The sequence below is a fragment of the Piliocolobus tephrosceles genome, chromosome 17 (genome assembly GCF_002776525.5).
Source record: "Piliocolobus tephrosceles isolate RC106 chromosome 17, ASM277652v3, whole genome shotgun sequence".
Classification (NCBI taxonomy): Eukaryota; Metazoa; Chordata; class Mammalia; order Primates; family Cercopithecidae; genus Piliocolobus; species Piliocolobus tephrosceles.
Genome location: NC_045450.1, coordinates 52,366,788 through 52,381,818, shown reverse-complemented (window position 1 = coordinate 52,381,818; position 15,031 = coordinate 52,366,788). Strand labels below are relative to the sequence as shown.

At 48.9% G+C, this 15,031-nt stretch overlaps 1 protein-coding gene across 3 annotated transcripts in view; it reads right to left on the bottom strand.

The window, feature by feature from the left end:
• The window catches only part of CTCF (CCCTC-binding factor), a 79,750-nt gene extending 65,440 nt beyond the window's left edge, over positions 1-14,310 (bottom strand). For 2 of the 3 annotated variants that reach the window (XM_023210177.3, XM_023210176.3), the window contains exons 1-2: positions 12,900-14,310; positions 4,036-4,152 (exon numbers count right to left, since the gene is read on the bottom strand). The gene's annotated coding sequence lies outside the window, so the exon portion shown is untranslated. The remainder of the gene's footprint in view (positions 1-4,035; positions 4,153-12,899) is intronic. The other variant, XM_023210175.2, reaches the window with a different exon arrangement.
• Positions 14,311-15,031: the final 721 nt, after the last annotated feature.

The following is a 15,031-nucleotide window of genomic DNA, read 5'->3' as shown; positions in this document are numbered from 1 at the left end:
GCAACAGAGTGAGACTCTGTCTCAAAAAAAAAAAAAAAAAAACTTAGTAATTGTAAAACACATAGTTAAGAATAGACGTTTTTTTGGCCGGGTGTGGTGGCTCACACCTGTAATTCCAGCACTTTGGGAGGCCGAGGCGGGCGGATCACGAGGTCAAGAGATTGAGACCATCCTGGCCAACACGGTGAAACCCTGTCTCTACTAAAAATACAAAAAAAAAACAAAAAAGTAGCCAGGCATGGTGGTGGGTGCCTGTAGTCCCAGCTACTCGGGAGGATGAGGCAGAAGAATGGTGTGAACCCAAGAGACAGAGCTTGCAGTGAGCTGAGATCACGCCACTGCACTCCATCTTGGGCAACAGAGCAAGACTCCATCTCAAAAAGAAAAAAAAGAGTAGATGCTTTTGGCCTGGCACAGTGGCTCATGCTTGTAATCCCAGCACTTTGGGAGGCCGAGGTGGACAGATCACGAGGTCAGGAGATTGAGACCATCCTGGCTAGGTGAAACCCCATCTCTGCTAAAAATACAAAAATTAGCCAGGCATGGCAGTGGGTGCCTGTAGTCCCAGCTACTTGGGAGGCTGAGGCAGGAGAATGGTGTGAACCTGGGAGGCAGAGCTTGCAGTGAGCCAAGATTTTACCACTGCACTATAGCCTGGGCAACAGAGTGAGACTCCATCTCAAAAAAAGAAAAAGAATAGATGCTTTTGGCTGGGTGCGGTGGTGCATGCCTATAATCCCAGCACTCTGGGAGGCCGAATTGGGTGAATCACCTGAGGTCAGGAGTTTGAGACCAGCCTGGCCAAAATGGCAAAACCCCATCTCTACTAAAAATACCAAAATTACCTGGGCATGGGGGTAGACGCCTGTAATCCCAGCTACTCGGGAGACTGAGGCAGGAGAATCGCTTGAATCTGGGACGGGGAAGTTGGCAGTGAGCAGAGATCACGCCACTGCACTCCAGCCTGGGCAATGCAGTGAGACTGTCTCAAAAATAAATAAATAAAGTAATCTTCTTAACAAACTGGCAAATCTAAAGAAGTGTTTCCTTGAGGACTGTGAACTGCTCTAGCAAATTAATGGAACCCAAGAAAGAGGTCGTGGGAATCTCAACTTGAAGCCAGTTGGTCAGAAGCTCTGAAGGACTGGGCTTGTGACTGGTAGGACGGATGGGTGGGACTGAACCCTAAGCGTGTGGGATCTGACACCATCTTGGGTAGATGGTGTTGGAACTGAATTGGAGGACACCTAGCTGGTATCCACCGTTTGGTGTATGGGGAAAATCCCTCCACCCCATCTTTGGTCACAAAAGTCTTCTCTTTTTTTTTTTTTTGAGATGGAGTCTCACCCTGTCGCCAGGCCAGAGTACGGCAGCATGATCTCGGCTCACTGCAACTTCCGCCTCCCGGGTTCAAGCGATTCTCCTGCCTCAGCCTCCCGAGTAGCTGGGACTACAGGCGTGCACCACCATGCCTGGCTAATTTTTGTATTTTCAGTAGAGACTGGATTTCACCATGTTGGTCAGGATGGTCTCGATCTCTTGACCTTGCGATCTGCCCATCTCAGCCTCCCAAAGTGCTGGGATTACAGGCTGAGCCACTGGGCCCAGCCACGTAAGTCTTCTTTTGTGTTGATGGTGGTTGTTGTGTGAAAGCAAAGGAAAAACCTGGGCTTGAGAGTTTTTCCCTACACAAGTATGACAAGGACAAAGTAAAGAGGATAGCAGAGCTGTTCTATAGCTCAAATGTATTGCTTCTCAAACATATCCACTATAGAACCTATACAAAGAGAACTTCTCACCCTCAGGGACTCATGCCTCATTTTGTTGAAGAACTATGTTATCTTAATCACACAGTTTTCATTCTGCTCCAAAAATGTCTGTTTTAATATAACAATATTTAATATATATATATTTTTTTGAGACGGGGTCTTGCTCTGTCACCCAGGCTGGAGTGCAGTGGCGTGATCTTGGCTCACTGCAACCTCTGCCTGCCTCCTGGTTCAGGCGATTCTCCTGCCTCAGCCTCCCAAGTAGTTGGGATTACAGGCACGCACTACCACACCCAGCTAATTGTTGTTGTTGTTGTTTTGAGACAGTCTCGCTCTGTTGCCTGGGCTGGAGTGCAGTGATCTCGGCTTACTGCAACCTCCGCCTCCTGGGTTTGAGCAATTCTCCTGCCTCAGACTCCCAAGAAACTGGGATTACAGGTGCCCGCCACTACACCCAGCTAATTTTTTATATTTTTAGTAGAGATGGGGTTTCACCATGTTGGCCAGGTTGGTCTCGAACTCCTGACCTCGTGATCCACCCATCTCAACCTCCCAAAGTTCTGGGATTACAGGCATGAGCCATCGCGCCCGGCCTTTTTTTTTGAGGGGGGAGGGGAGGCGCACAAAGTCACTCTGTCATCCAGAGTGGAGTGCAATGGCACAATCCTGGCTCACTGTAACCTCCGCCTCCCAGGTTTAAGCAATTCTCCTGTCTCAGCCTCCCAAGTAGCTGAGATTACAGGCACCCACCACCACATCCGGCTACTTTTTGTATTTTTAGTTGAGATGGGGTTTCACCATGTTGGCCAGGCTGGTCTGGAACTCCTGACCTTAAGTGATCCGCCTGCTTTGGCCTCCCAAAGTACTGGGCGTGAGCTACCGTTACCGGCCAATATTTAGTATTTAATCACTTACCAGTTAAATTACTTAACTCAGCACCTCCTCAATGAGCATAACTGAAGTTCTAAGAAGACGGGTCATGTCTATCTTGACTCCAAGTAACCCGAAATCATACCACCTGATTCCCTAAGAGTATTCATATCCCCAATTTGAGAAACAGGGATCTAAGCAATTAAGCTAGTCATAACACTTGAAAGTGATTAACGTGTTCCTATAAACCCATTCCCTAAACTCTTAAAGGTTAGATTTCTCAATAGTTTTTAAATCAGCATTATTTCTTTTTTCAGCAACTTATTAGTATGCACTGCGTGTCAACACTCCTGAAAGAACCTGCAGGGCATAAGTTATTTCTGGAGCGACAGAATACTACCACAGACCTTGTACTTCCCATCTAGCAGGAAAACAAGTTGCCCATTTGGAAAATGAAGGCTTGAAGAATAACAAACTTTCATTCCTATTCCCTTCTCTTTATTTGCTCCAGGCAGAGCTTGTAAGAAAAATCTCAGTAATCATTTAGATGATTCATTCATATAAACTTATCTAATCTTGGCATTTGTAATTTCCACTTCTACATTCCTTTTTGCCATTACACATGTACAATTAAATTATTTTCACATTTTTCTAGGGTCTAAAAAATATGTGCTTTCTGATACCGTGAGAAGAGATAATTTTTACAACCAGAATCCCACTTTGTTGTTTATGAGATCCTAAAGCATAGCAGATCCCAATATTTATAAGAGGCCTGTTCCAAGTTCCATATAATATCCCTTATATTTTATAGCAGAAATTATAGGCTAAATTAAAATAATAATTATTGTCACTCTCTGATGCAAAATGGGCAATAAGCTAGGCTAACTCAAATTATGACAATTTTTATCCAGGATACCAGGTTCCCCACTAACAGGATTCCATCTGTTTCTCGTCAAAATTACAAGTAGCCACAGATCATGGACCTTCTTTTCAGTTCATTTGCCAATAATCAAAATATACATTTCAAGGGTTTCTACAGAAAAGAAACCACAATTTCCTGAGATCTTTCTATGTACATGTTCAGAATAGTACTTAACGCTTTACAAAACACATTCTCATTAAATCTGAGAATAGTCTCTGACATTGGTGGTGGTATTCTCTCACAAGTGAGGACTACAGGAGTAGACAGGTTAAACTAACTTGCCCCATATTACCCAGCTAATATATCGTTGTTAAGAGTTTCAAACCCAGGACTCTGATTATGAAGTCTGTATGCTCTTAATCACCTGATATCCTACATCCTCTATACCCAAGAATTAGCCAACAAATCCTCCAACTCCAGGAGGGTTATATTACTACCATTTTTAAGATAGAAAAAAATGGAAATAGCACTTACCTCTCCGTGGCTGCAAAGTCAGTTTGAGGAGGGAAAACCGAACCCAGCTCTCAAGCCCCTGGTCAGCAATCCATCCACTAGTGCATCTTGTTCTTTGGCCTCAGGTCCGTAATCATTCTAAAAGAAAAGCATAAATCATTTTGTGAAACACTCAATTCATACAAATACACATATATTATAAAAAATAAAATGAGGGAAAACTGAAGACAGAAAAAATTGGGAAAAAAACAAAACACCTGTTAATGTCATGTCACTAACCGAGCCATTCCATAAATGTCCACCATCAAGCCAATAACGAAACATTCACTTATTTTTCCACACATTTGCTAAATATATAAATTACTGAAGATTTGTAAGTAGTAAAATGGTACTCTAGGCTCACACCAGTAATCCTAACACTTTGGGAACCCAGGGTGGGAGACTTGCCCAGGAGTTTGAGGCTGTAGTGAGCTGAGACTGTGCCACTGCATTCCAGCCTGCTTGACAAAGTGAGAGATCTTGTCCCCCACAAAACAACAACAACAAAAAACTCCACTGCAATATTGCAACCAAATAACGGCACACACACTCCAAATACCAAAAAATTAATTCTTGGCCGGGTGCGGTGCCTCACGCCTGTAATCCTAGCACTTTGGGAGGCCAAGGCAGGTGGATCACGAGGTCAGGAGATCAACACCATCCTGGCTAACATGGTGAAACCCCGTCTCTACTAAAAATAACGGCACACACACTCAAAATACCAAAAAAATTGTTTCTTGGCCAGGCGCGGTGCCTCACGCCTGTAATCCCAGCACTTTGGGAGGCCAAGGCAGGTGGATCACGAGGTCAGGAGATCAAGACCATCCTGGCTAACAAGGTGAAACCCCGTATCTACTAAAAATACAAAAATTAGCTCGGTGTGGTGGCGTGCACCTGTAGTCCCAGTTGCTGGCGAGGCTGAGGCAGGAGAATGGTGTGAACCCGGGAGGCAGAGCTTGCAGTGAGCCGAGATCGCACCATTGCACCGCACTGCACTCCAGCCTGGGCGACAGAGTGAGATTCCATCTCAAAAAAAATTAGCCGGGCGTGGTGGCAGGTGCCTGTAGTCCCAGCTACTCGAGAGGCTGAGACAGGAAAATGGCATGAACCCAGGAGGCGGAGCTTGCAGTGAGCCGAGATCGTGCCACTGCATTCCAGCCTGGGCAACAGAGTGTGACTCCATCTCAAAAAAAAAAAAAAAAAATTAACAATAATAATAACAATTCTTATGGCTGCAGTAATAGCCCTCTAACAGTCTATTTCCTTATCTTCAGCAAGTAGCAGTCTTACTGATTAAGTTTGTTCATGCCACAACTAAAGGCTATGCTTTCCAGTTTAGTAAGATAACTGACAAGGCCGAGTAAGGTGGGTGGATCACCTGAGGTTAGGAGTTTGAGAACAGCCTGACCTACATGGTAAAACCCCATCTCTATTAAAAGTACAAAAGTTAGCCAGGCATGGTGGCGCACACCTGTAATCCCAGCTACTCAGGAGGCTGAGGCAGGAGAACTGCTTGAACCCAGGAGCCGGAGGTTGGAGTGAGCCGAGATCATGCCACTGTACTCCAGCCTAGGCAACAGAGCAAGATTCCGTCTTACAAAAACTGGCAGGAGGAGCTTTTATTGAGCTTTGAAAATCCTAGAAGCAGAGCAATGAAACAGTTTTTTTAGTCAAATAATGGAATACTTTGTTAGATGGCATCTTTTCACCCTAAATTACAAAATGAACTGTCAAGTTTCGAGCAAAGGTAGAGTGGAACCTATGTCTATAGGAAAAAAAAAAAAAAAGCAAATTCCAGGCCAGGCATAATGAATGGCTCACACCTGTAATCCCAGCACTTTGGGAGGCCAAGGTGGGCAGATCACCAGGTCAAGAAATTGAGACCATCCTGGCCAACATAGTGAAACCCTGTCTCTACTAAAAATACAAAAATTAGCTGGGCATGGTGGTGCGAGCCTGTAGCCCTAGCTACTCATACTCAGGAGGCTGAGGCAGGAGAATCATTTGAACCCAGGAGGCAGAGTTGCAGTGAGCCAAGATCGTGCCACTGCATTCCAGCCTGGCGACAGAGTGAGACTTTGTCTCAAAGAAAGAAAAAAAGAAAATCCCAAGTGAAATAAACAGCTAAATTTGAACTGTTTCCAAATAGGCTGGGCAAGGTGGCTCACACCTGTAATCTCAGCACTTTGGGAAGCCAAGGCGGGCGGATCACGAGGTCAAGGGTTCGAGACCAGCCTGAGCAACATGGTGAAACCCTGTCTCTACTAAAAAAACACAAAAATTAGCCAGGTATAGTGCTGCACGCCTGTTATCCCAGCTACTGAGGAGGCTGAGGCAGAAGAATTGCTTGAACCCAGGAAGCGGAGGTTTCAGTGAGCCGAGATTGCACCACTGCACTCCAGCCTGGGTGACAGAGCAAGGCTCAATCCCGGAAAAAAAAAAGTTTCCAAATAATATGGCCAGGTGTGATGGCTCACACCAGCAATCCCAGCACTTTGGGAGACCACGGTAGAGGACTGCTCAAGCCTAGGAGTTCGAAGCCAGTTGGGGCACCGTGGCACATGCCTGTAATCCCAGCACTTTGGGAGGCTGAACCAGGTGGATCATGAGGTTAGGAGTTCAAGACCACCCTGGCCAACGTGGTGAAAAAACCCGGTCTCTACTAAAGATACAAAAACTAGCTGGGCATGGTGGCGCATGCCTGTAATCCCAGCTTCTCAGGAAGCTGAGGCAGGAGAACTGGTTGAACCTGGGAGACGGAGGTTGCGGTGGGCCATCATCGCGCCACTGCACTCCAGCCTGGGAGCAAGACTTCGTCTCAAGGAATAAGAAGAAACAAAAAGGCCAGGCACGGTGGCTCACGTCTGCAGTCCGAGCACTTTGGGAGGTTGAGGTGGGTGATAACCTGAGGTCAGGAGTTCCAGACCAGCCTGGCCAACATGGTGAAATCCTGTCTCTACTAAAAATACAAAAATTAGCTGAACACAGTGGCAGGCACCTGTAATCCCAGCTACTTGAGAGGCTGAAGCAGGAGAATCACTTGAACCTGGGAGGCCGAGTTTGCACTGAGCCCAGAACATGCCACTGCACTCCAGCCTGTGCAAACGAGCAAACTCCATCTTAAAAAATATTATATATACATATACATATATACACATATATATACATACATACATATACATACATACATACACACACACATATATATATAAGCCAGGCATGGTGTTGTGTGCCTGTGGTCCCAGCTACTTGGAAGGCTGAGGTCGGAGGATCACCTGGGGGAGGTGGGGGACAAGGCTGCAGCGAGCCACGATCACACCACTGCACTGCAGTGTGGGCAACAGGGTGACAACCTGTCTCAAAAAAAAAAAAAAAAAAGCCCAGTATGGTGGCTCACAGCTGTAATGTCAACACTTTGGGAAGCTGAGGTGGGAGACTTGCTTGAGCCCAGGAGTTCAAGACCAGCCTGAGCAACATAGTAGGATCCTGTCTCTACAAAAAAATTTTTAAAACTCAGCTGGGCATGGTGGCACACGCCAATAGTATCAGCTACTTGGGAGGCTGCAGCAGGAAGACTGCTTGAGCCCAGGAGTTCAAGGCTGCAGTGAGCTATGATCATGCCACTGCACTCTAACCTGGGCAACAGAGTAAGACCCTGCCTCAATTAAAATGTATTTTAAAAAAAGTTTCCAAACAATTTGGCATATGAGGTACATCTTCTAAAAGGAAATCCATCTCACAATTAGCTAAACTCCACAAAACTAACTGATATAATACTCTCTTAGATGAAGCTAGTCTCCTCTGTTGAAAGACAATTTTTAGTAACAGAAACAGGTGATTAGCGTAGTTAGTCCAAGCAACACTTCTGTATCAAAGTCCATTATTATTACTAGCATACCTCAAAGTGAATGAAATTTTCCGCCCCTGGAAATTCCAAGAGTGACTAAAAACAAGGATCACGTGTGAAAGAATACCATCCTAACCCTGATCTTTGGACTGTATTTTGGCAGTCTATATGCAGTGCCACACCTTTGCATTCAAATATTAAATCACTGAGAAAATGCACAAAGATACTAGCAGGGAAGATACGAAGACAGACTACACAAAGTTTACAGGTGTTTAAAAAAAAAAAAGGGCTGGGCACGGTGGTTCACACCTAATCCCAGAACTTTGGGAGGCCAAGGCAGACAGATTGCTTGAGCCCACGAGTTTGAGACCAGCCTAGATAGGCAACATGGCAAAAACCTGTCTCTAGAAAAAATTAGTCCCAGCTACCCAGGAAGCTGAGGTGGCAAGATCATTTGAGCCAGGGAGGTGGAAGCTGCGGTGAGCTGTGATCACACCACTGCACTCCAGCCTAGGTAAAAGAGCAAGACCCTGTCTTAAAACAAAAGGCCGGGCGCGGTGGCTCAAGCCTGTAATCCCAGCACTTTGGGAGGCTGAGACGGGCAGATCACGAGGTCAGGAGATCAAGACCATCCTGGCTAACACAGTGAAACCCCCTCTCTACTAAAAAAAAAAAAAAACGAAAAACTAGCCGGGTGAGGTGGCTGTGCCTGTAGTCCCAGCTACCTGGGAGGCTGAGGCAGGAGAAGGGCGTAAACCCGGAAGGCGGAGCTTGCAAGTGAGCTGAGATCTGGCCACTACACTCCAGCCTGGGCGACAGAGCGAGACTCCGTCTCAACAAAAAAACAAACAAACAAACAAAACAAAACAAAACAAAAAAACCCCACAGGCTGGGCATGGTGGCTCACACCTGTAATCTCAGAACTTTGGGAGGCCAAGGCAGGCAGATCACCAGGTCAGGAGATCGAAACCATCCTGGTTAACACGGTGAAACCCGGTCTCTACTAAAAATACAAAACATTAGCCGGGCATGGTGGTGGGTGCCTGTAGTCCTCCCAGCTACTCAGGAGGTTGAGGCAGGACAATGGCGTGAACCCGGGAGGCAGAGCTTGCAGAGCCAAGATCATGCCACTGCACTCCAGCCTGGAAGACAGAGCTAGACTCCATCTCAAGTAAAAAAAAACAAAAAAAACAAAAACCCACAACAACAATAAAATAAATGTGGTAAGACAAATCTTTTTTTTTTTTTTTTTGAGACAGAGTCTCACTCTGTCAACCAGGCTGGAGTGCAATGGTGCCATCTCGTCTCACTGCAACCTCTGCCTCCCGGGTTCAAGCGATTCTCCTGCCTCAGCCTCCTGAGTAGCTGGGATTACAGACACATGCCACCACACCCAGCTATTTTTTGTGTTTTTAGTAGAGATGGGGTCTCACCATGTTAGCCAGGCTGGTCTCAAACTCCTGACCTCAGGTGATCCGCCCGCCTCAGCCTCCCAAAGTGCTGGGATTACAGGTGTGAGCCACCATGTCCCACCTACAAATCTACACATCAGTTGAGAACCATGTCTTCAAAGTTATACATTATTTGCCATCACTGTTCTTTTTTAAATCATAATGCATCTGAGTTGTTTGAAGAGGGGTCTAATTTTTGGCACAACAGTCATCTGGAGCCAAGACAGGTAAATTAGGCAGACAGATAGTCTAGTTTAAAAAAATTAGGTGGATTCTATAACGTAGATGATGTGGAGTGGTTGTGACAGCAGCAGCATCCCCGAAGCAAAAAAAGTATCTAGAGGTGACTTTTGGCCAGCAAGCACCAGCCTACAAGGCTCTGCCCAAGATTCCACCCCAGAGCCTTAAGTCAGCCACAAGTGGCTTCCACCAAGGAACTCCCCAAGCCACTCACAAGTCCCAGGTGAGTGCCCTCATTTGCGTGTATACTTTAAAATAAAACCCTAAAGTTTTTAGAATTTGAATGCATCTTAATGATAACTTCACCTCCTAAATTCTTACATAGGTTGAATGGATCCCGCTAAAGTTAACCTTTACAACTACTCTTTTTTTTTTTGAGATGGAGTCTCACTCTGTTGCCCAGGCTGGAGTGCTGTGGCGCAATCTGGGCTCACTGCAACCTCCACCTTCTAGGTTCAAGCGATCTCCTGCCTCAGCCTCCCTAGTAGCTTGGACTACGGTGCGTGCCACCATGCCTGGCTAATTTTTTGCATTTTTAGTAGAGACAGGGTTTCACTGTGTTAGTCAGGATGGTCTCAATCTCCTGCCCTCGTGATTCACCCGCCTCGGCCTCCCAAAGTGTTGGGATTACAGGCGTGAGCCACTGCACCCAGCCAGAACTACTCTTAAATAGACAGTATTTTCTTATGTAAGCAAACATTCCTGTTTTAATCATCCTCCTATCACTGATTTAAATAATAGGTCCTGGCCTGGCGATGGCTCATGCCTGTAATCCCAGCACTTTGGGAGGCAGAGGCGGGTGGATCATCTGAGGTCAGATGTTCGAGACCAGCCTGGCCAACATCGTGAAACCCCGTCTCTACTAAAAATACAAAAATTAGCCGGGTGTGGTGGCGCGGGCCTGTAATTCCTGCTACTTGGGAGGTGGAGACAGGAGAATTGCTTAAATCCGGGAGGCGGAGGTTGCAGTGAGAAAAGATCGCACCACTGCTGCTCCAGCCTAGGCAACAGAGTGAGACTCCACCTCAAAAAAAAAAAAAAAAAAAAGTCTTCTGGGTTACCCTGACATATCAATTCATCCTCAATTTATTCTCTCTGTAGATTTAGTTTTCTAATAAAAACAAAACAAAGTATGATTCCTGGCATATGGGAATTTCAAAGGATAACAACTATGTGGAAAAGGTCTATTCCATTAAAACAGCATAAATGATGTATAAACCCAAGAAGCTGATAACTGCATACGAAACAACCAAACCAAGAAGTAAAATATGGTCTATGGAGCACAGTACTAACCCGGGAAAACAAGCTTTACTCCTGGCTCGATTACACACCTGCTGTATTTTAATTTTTAACTCAATGTTGAGCTTAAATAAAACATGCCACTTAACCACAATTTCAAAAGGAACACAAAGTCACAAAAGAATGCAACAAATTACACAATTGGACTAATATATTAGATAGTTAAATGTGATTCTATTCCCAAGTCTAACTATCAATCGACGCTACTGCATTTACTCAACCCAATTTTATTGAGGAAGAGGGGCACCAGGAACATACTGCAGGGTTCCAAAAGGAGACTAGAAAGCGTGCCTACGAAGAGGACTGCACTGAGGAGCTACAGATTGAGATTACATACAGTGGACTGGACAACTTTGGTTAGGATCAGGCTGTTTAATTTCTTCATAAACTTAACACAGCTTCCTTCTTAAAAAGATGTTAATCCAGACTTTTTTCTCTCCAAAACAACCCGAACTGATACATCAACTGCTGCACTGAATTATATTAAGGCACTAGAATATTTAAGGAAAAGCAAAAGACGCCCGCAATTCAACGGGAAGCTTTTTAGTGAAGAAAGAAAACTTAAGGACCGAATAAATTTAAATATATGCCCTGTTTAACTTCCTTTCCCACCTATGCGGACTTGGAGTTTTTAACTTTCCTAGTTGATCGAAACTCAAAGTATGAAGACTACGTATGCGAATGTTTACTTAACGCTGAACTCGGGGCTACAGGAAGTCTCCTACTAAACAGTAGTTACATTAGGCGTAGATATTTATAAACCATCTGCAGCAACTGACCCAGGATTCAATTACAACATCAACCCTCATATTTCATCGTATGGGCAAATTACCAGTCAAGAATAAATTCATTCTGCCCTACTGGCGCTCTAGATCGAGTTGCACAATCCTGGGGCAGAACCGCCTTCGCCTAGCCCTAGAGCATCAGGTACTAAGTTAGTGTGAGGACATTTTAAAGCGGGAGGGAAACTCTAAGGACTTAGCCCATACTCCCAAATTCAGAAATTTGTCACGTCACTTGAGATCAGAGTGAAATTTAAGTTTCAGTCCCTTTGAGATCTCTGAGCGCACAGTCAGGTTGCCATCACTCCAAGGGGCTGGGGAGTCCGAACCCGGCTGGATAAAAACTACTTGGTGCGGAACTTGCATCTTTTCCGCCCACCAAGGGGGGCCCGCACCGGTCGGGTCCGGCCAAGAGCCCGGGCGCGAGTTTGGGGGCGCAGGGGGGGCGGCGAGCGCGCGTCCCCCCGCCCGCTCAGGCGGCGTAGAGGTGCGAGCAGCTCAGCCAGCCTTGCAGAGGGAGCTCTCGGCAGCTCTGGGGTCCCTCTGCTCGCAGCCGCTGCAGCGCCGCCTGCGCCACTCGGCGGAGACGGAGACCAGCGGCGGCGACGCGCGGACTGGGAGCGACCGCCGAGCAGCCAAGCAGCTGGGGAGGCACGCAGGGCGGCAGGGTAGGTTCCGGGGACGGGGCGGGCTGGAGGAGGAGCAGCCCGAGACGCGACGGCCAGGGCCCGACACCCATACGGCACCGGGACCTGGTTGAGCGCGCGGCGGCAATGGGTCCGAACCCTTGAGCTAGGCAGGCGCCGAAGCCAGGACGCGGAGATAGCGTCTCAGCTGGGGCCACCCGCCACGGGAGGGGCGGAGGACACAGGACATAGGGCGGGCCGCGGCCGGGCGATCGGCCGGCCAAGAACCGGCCTCGAGGGCAGAGACAAAGGAAGGAAAATGGAGTCGCCGGGCGCGCGGGCCTCTGCCTCTGCCGCCGCCCAAGGCCTAGCGCGCTGCCAGGAGGGAGGCCTAGCGGGCGGGCGTGGGGGTGGGGGGACGGCCAGGCCACGGCGGCGACGGGCAATGGCGGCGGCCGCGCCGCAGCAGGGACGGTAGAGGGAGACAAACACCCCCCGGCGGCGGCGCTGGCGCCGGGCTGCAGCCAGCGCCGACCGGAGCGGCCCCATCGTGACACCTAGAGGCGGCCCGCGAAACCTCCTCCACCCCGGGCCCCCTTACCTCCGCGCCACACCCCCCGCGGCGCCCGCTCCGCCGCCGCTCCACGGCTCCGGCCACCCAGCGTCTCCGGCGAGCTCCGCGCGTCCGCACCGGCTACCGCCGCCGCCGCTGCCGCCAAAGAAGCAGCTCCGCGCACGGTTTAATCGCTCCACAGGCTCGGACACAAAATGGCGGCGGCGCGGTGCAGTGCGCCTGCGTCGGCGCTGCCGGGGCCGCGGGTGCTGATAAGGGAAGGGACGGGTGGGGGGGCCGGCCGGGCGGCAAGTAGAGGGCGGGGGAGGAAAGGTGAGGGGAGGGGTTGGCGCAGGGCAGCATGGGAGGCGGCCCCGAGCGCCAACTTTCAAAAGCGGGCGCGATGGCGTCACGGGACGCGCCGCGAGTCGCGTCGTCACGCTGCACGCGCCCTTCCGCGCCCTCGCCGGGTCGCGCGTGGGCTCTGCCGGCGCCGCGGCGTCCCGGCTCCCGCTGGGTGGGGCTTCCTGGGCGGAGGCCGCCGCCCCTGGGCGGTGCCGGATCCAGTCCGCTTGACCTGATTCCCCAGCTGCTGTCTCCGGCCCCCTGAACCCGTACAGGGTTGGGGAAATGGGGGGTGGCTGGAGGAAGCGCGCGCGGGGCCGGCCAGTGGAGCAGAGGAGGCTCCCGGGCCCGGCCCCGCCCAGTCTCCGCCCCAGCCAGGCCCGACCCGCCTTCCGAACGTCTCACAGCTGCCCGCCACCTAGTAAGGCCGGGTCGGTTCCCGCGCGCTCCTAGCTCCGTCCCGCGAGCGACGGCTGGAAGGGCTGTCTTTGCTCAGCGGCTTTTGATGATCTCTCCGCCCTAGAAGAGGGCCACCTAAAAGCGGGTGCGAGAGAAGAGTGGGAGGGCTTCCTCTGGGTGTCCCCAAGCCACCTCAGCCCGGAGCGGCAGCGGAAGACCAGACTTGATGTTTTATCACGATCATAGCAGTCGCCTTTATTACCGAAAGGTCTTTCTGTATTTAGCACTGTGTAATTCTGTGGAAACGTACATTTCTTGTCTGTACGGGAGAGCTGTTCTCTATGAGCGGAGGCATTCAGTCCCACCCCTCCCCAGGAGGCGCCTACGGACCCTTCCCAACCTGCAGTCAAGTTGACCAAGAACTGACTGCAAGGTGCTGGTGGCTCTGGGAGGAGAGCCTTTTGGTACTTACAGGGAATATGATTCTTCCATTAGATATCAAATAGACCCAGCATCTAGGGAGCAGCTTCTGCGCCATCCAGCTGACCGTTCCGTTGTGAGAATGCTGGCCCAATAACAGATACTCTGTTTTTTTTTCTGTAAAGGAATAAAAAAATCTGTATTTTTAAGATGTCAAATCTCCAGAGTTTTTAGATGTTAGCAACTGAATCAGATGCTTTTAAACTTCATGAGCTGATTAAACCACACAGATGAGCTGTCAGTTTACGACCCCTGGCTTGGCTTGAAGGAAAGAGTGAAGATAAATTCCATAGCCAAATCCTGGGGCATTCCAATATTGGGAGGGTAATGGAGAAGGAGTCTGAAAGGGAGCATCTAGGAAGTCATGAAATCTAGCCCTGAGTTGTGGAACCCCTGGGCAGAGAAGGTTTCAGGTAGGAGGCATCCGCTGAGCAGTGTGATAAACTTGGGCCAGAGATACGGCTATTGGATTGGGTCACCTTGCAAGTCACTGGAGAATGTCACTGATGGCCTTGGCTTGATTGATGTGGGTATATCAGGGAGGTGGACCTGTAGGATAGGGTTGAAGAGTGACCAGGAAAGTGAGGAAATGGAGACAGCACATGTATGCAATTTGGGAGAGGTTTTGCTGTGAAGGTACCAGATAAGTTTGGGGATAGATAATAGAAAGAAGAGATGTTTTAAAAGATGGTACGGGCCGGGCGCGGTGGCTCACGCCTGTTATCCTGGCACTTTGGGAGGCCAAGGCAGGTGAATCACTTGAGGTCAGGAGTTCGAGACCAGCCTGGCCAATATAGTGAAACCTCGTCTCTACTAAAAATACAAAAATTAGCTGGGCATGGTGGCACGTGCCTATAATCCCAGCTACTTGGGAGGCTGAGGCGGGAGAATTGCTTGAACCCGGGAGGGAGAGGTTGCAGAGAGCCAAGATTGCGCCACAGCACTCCAGCCTGGGC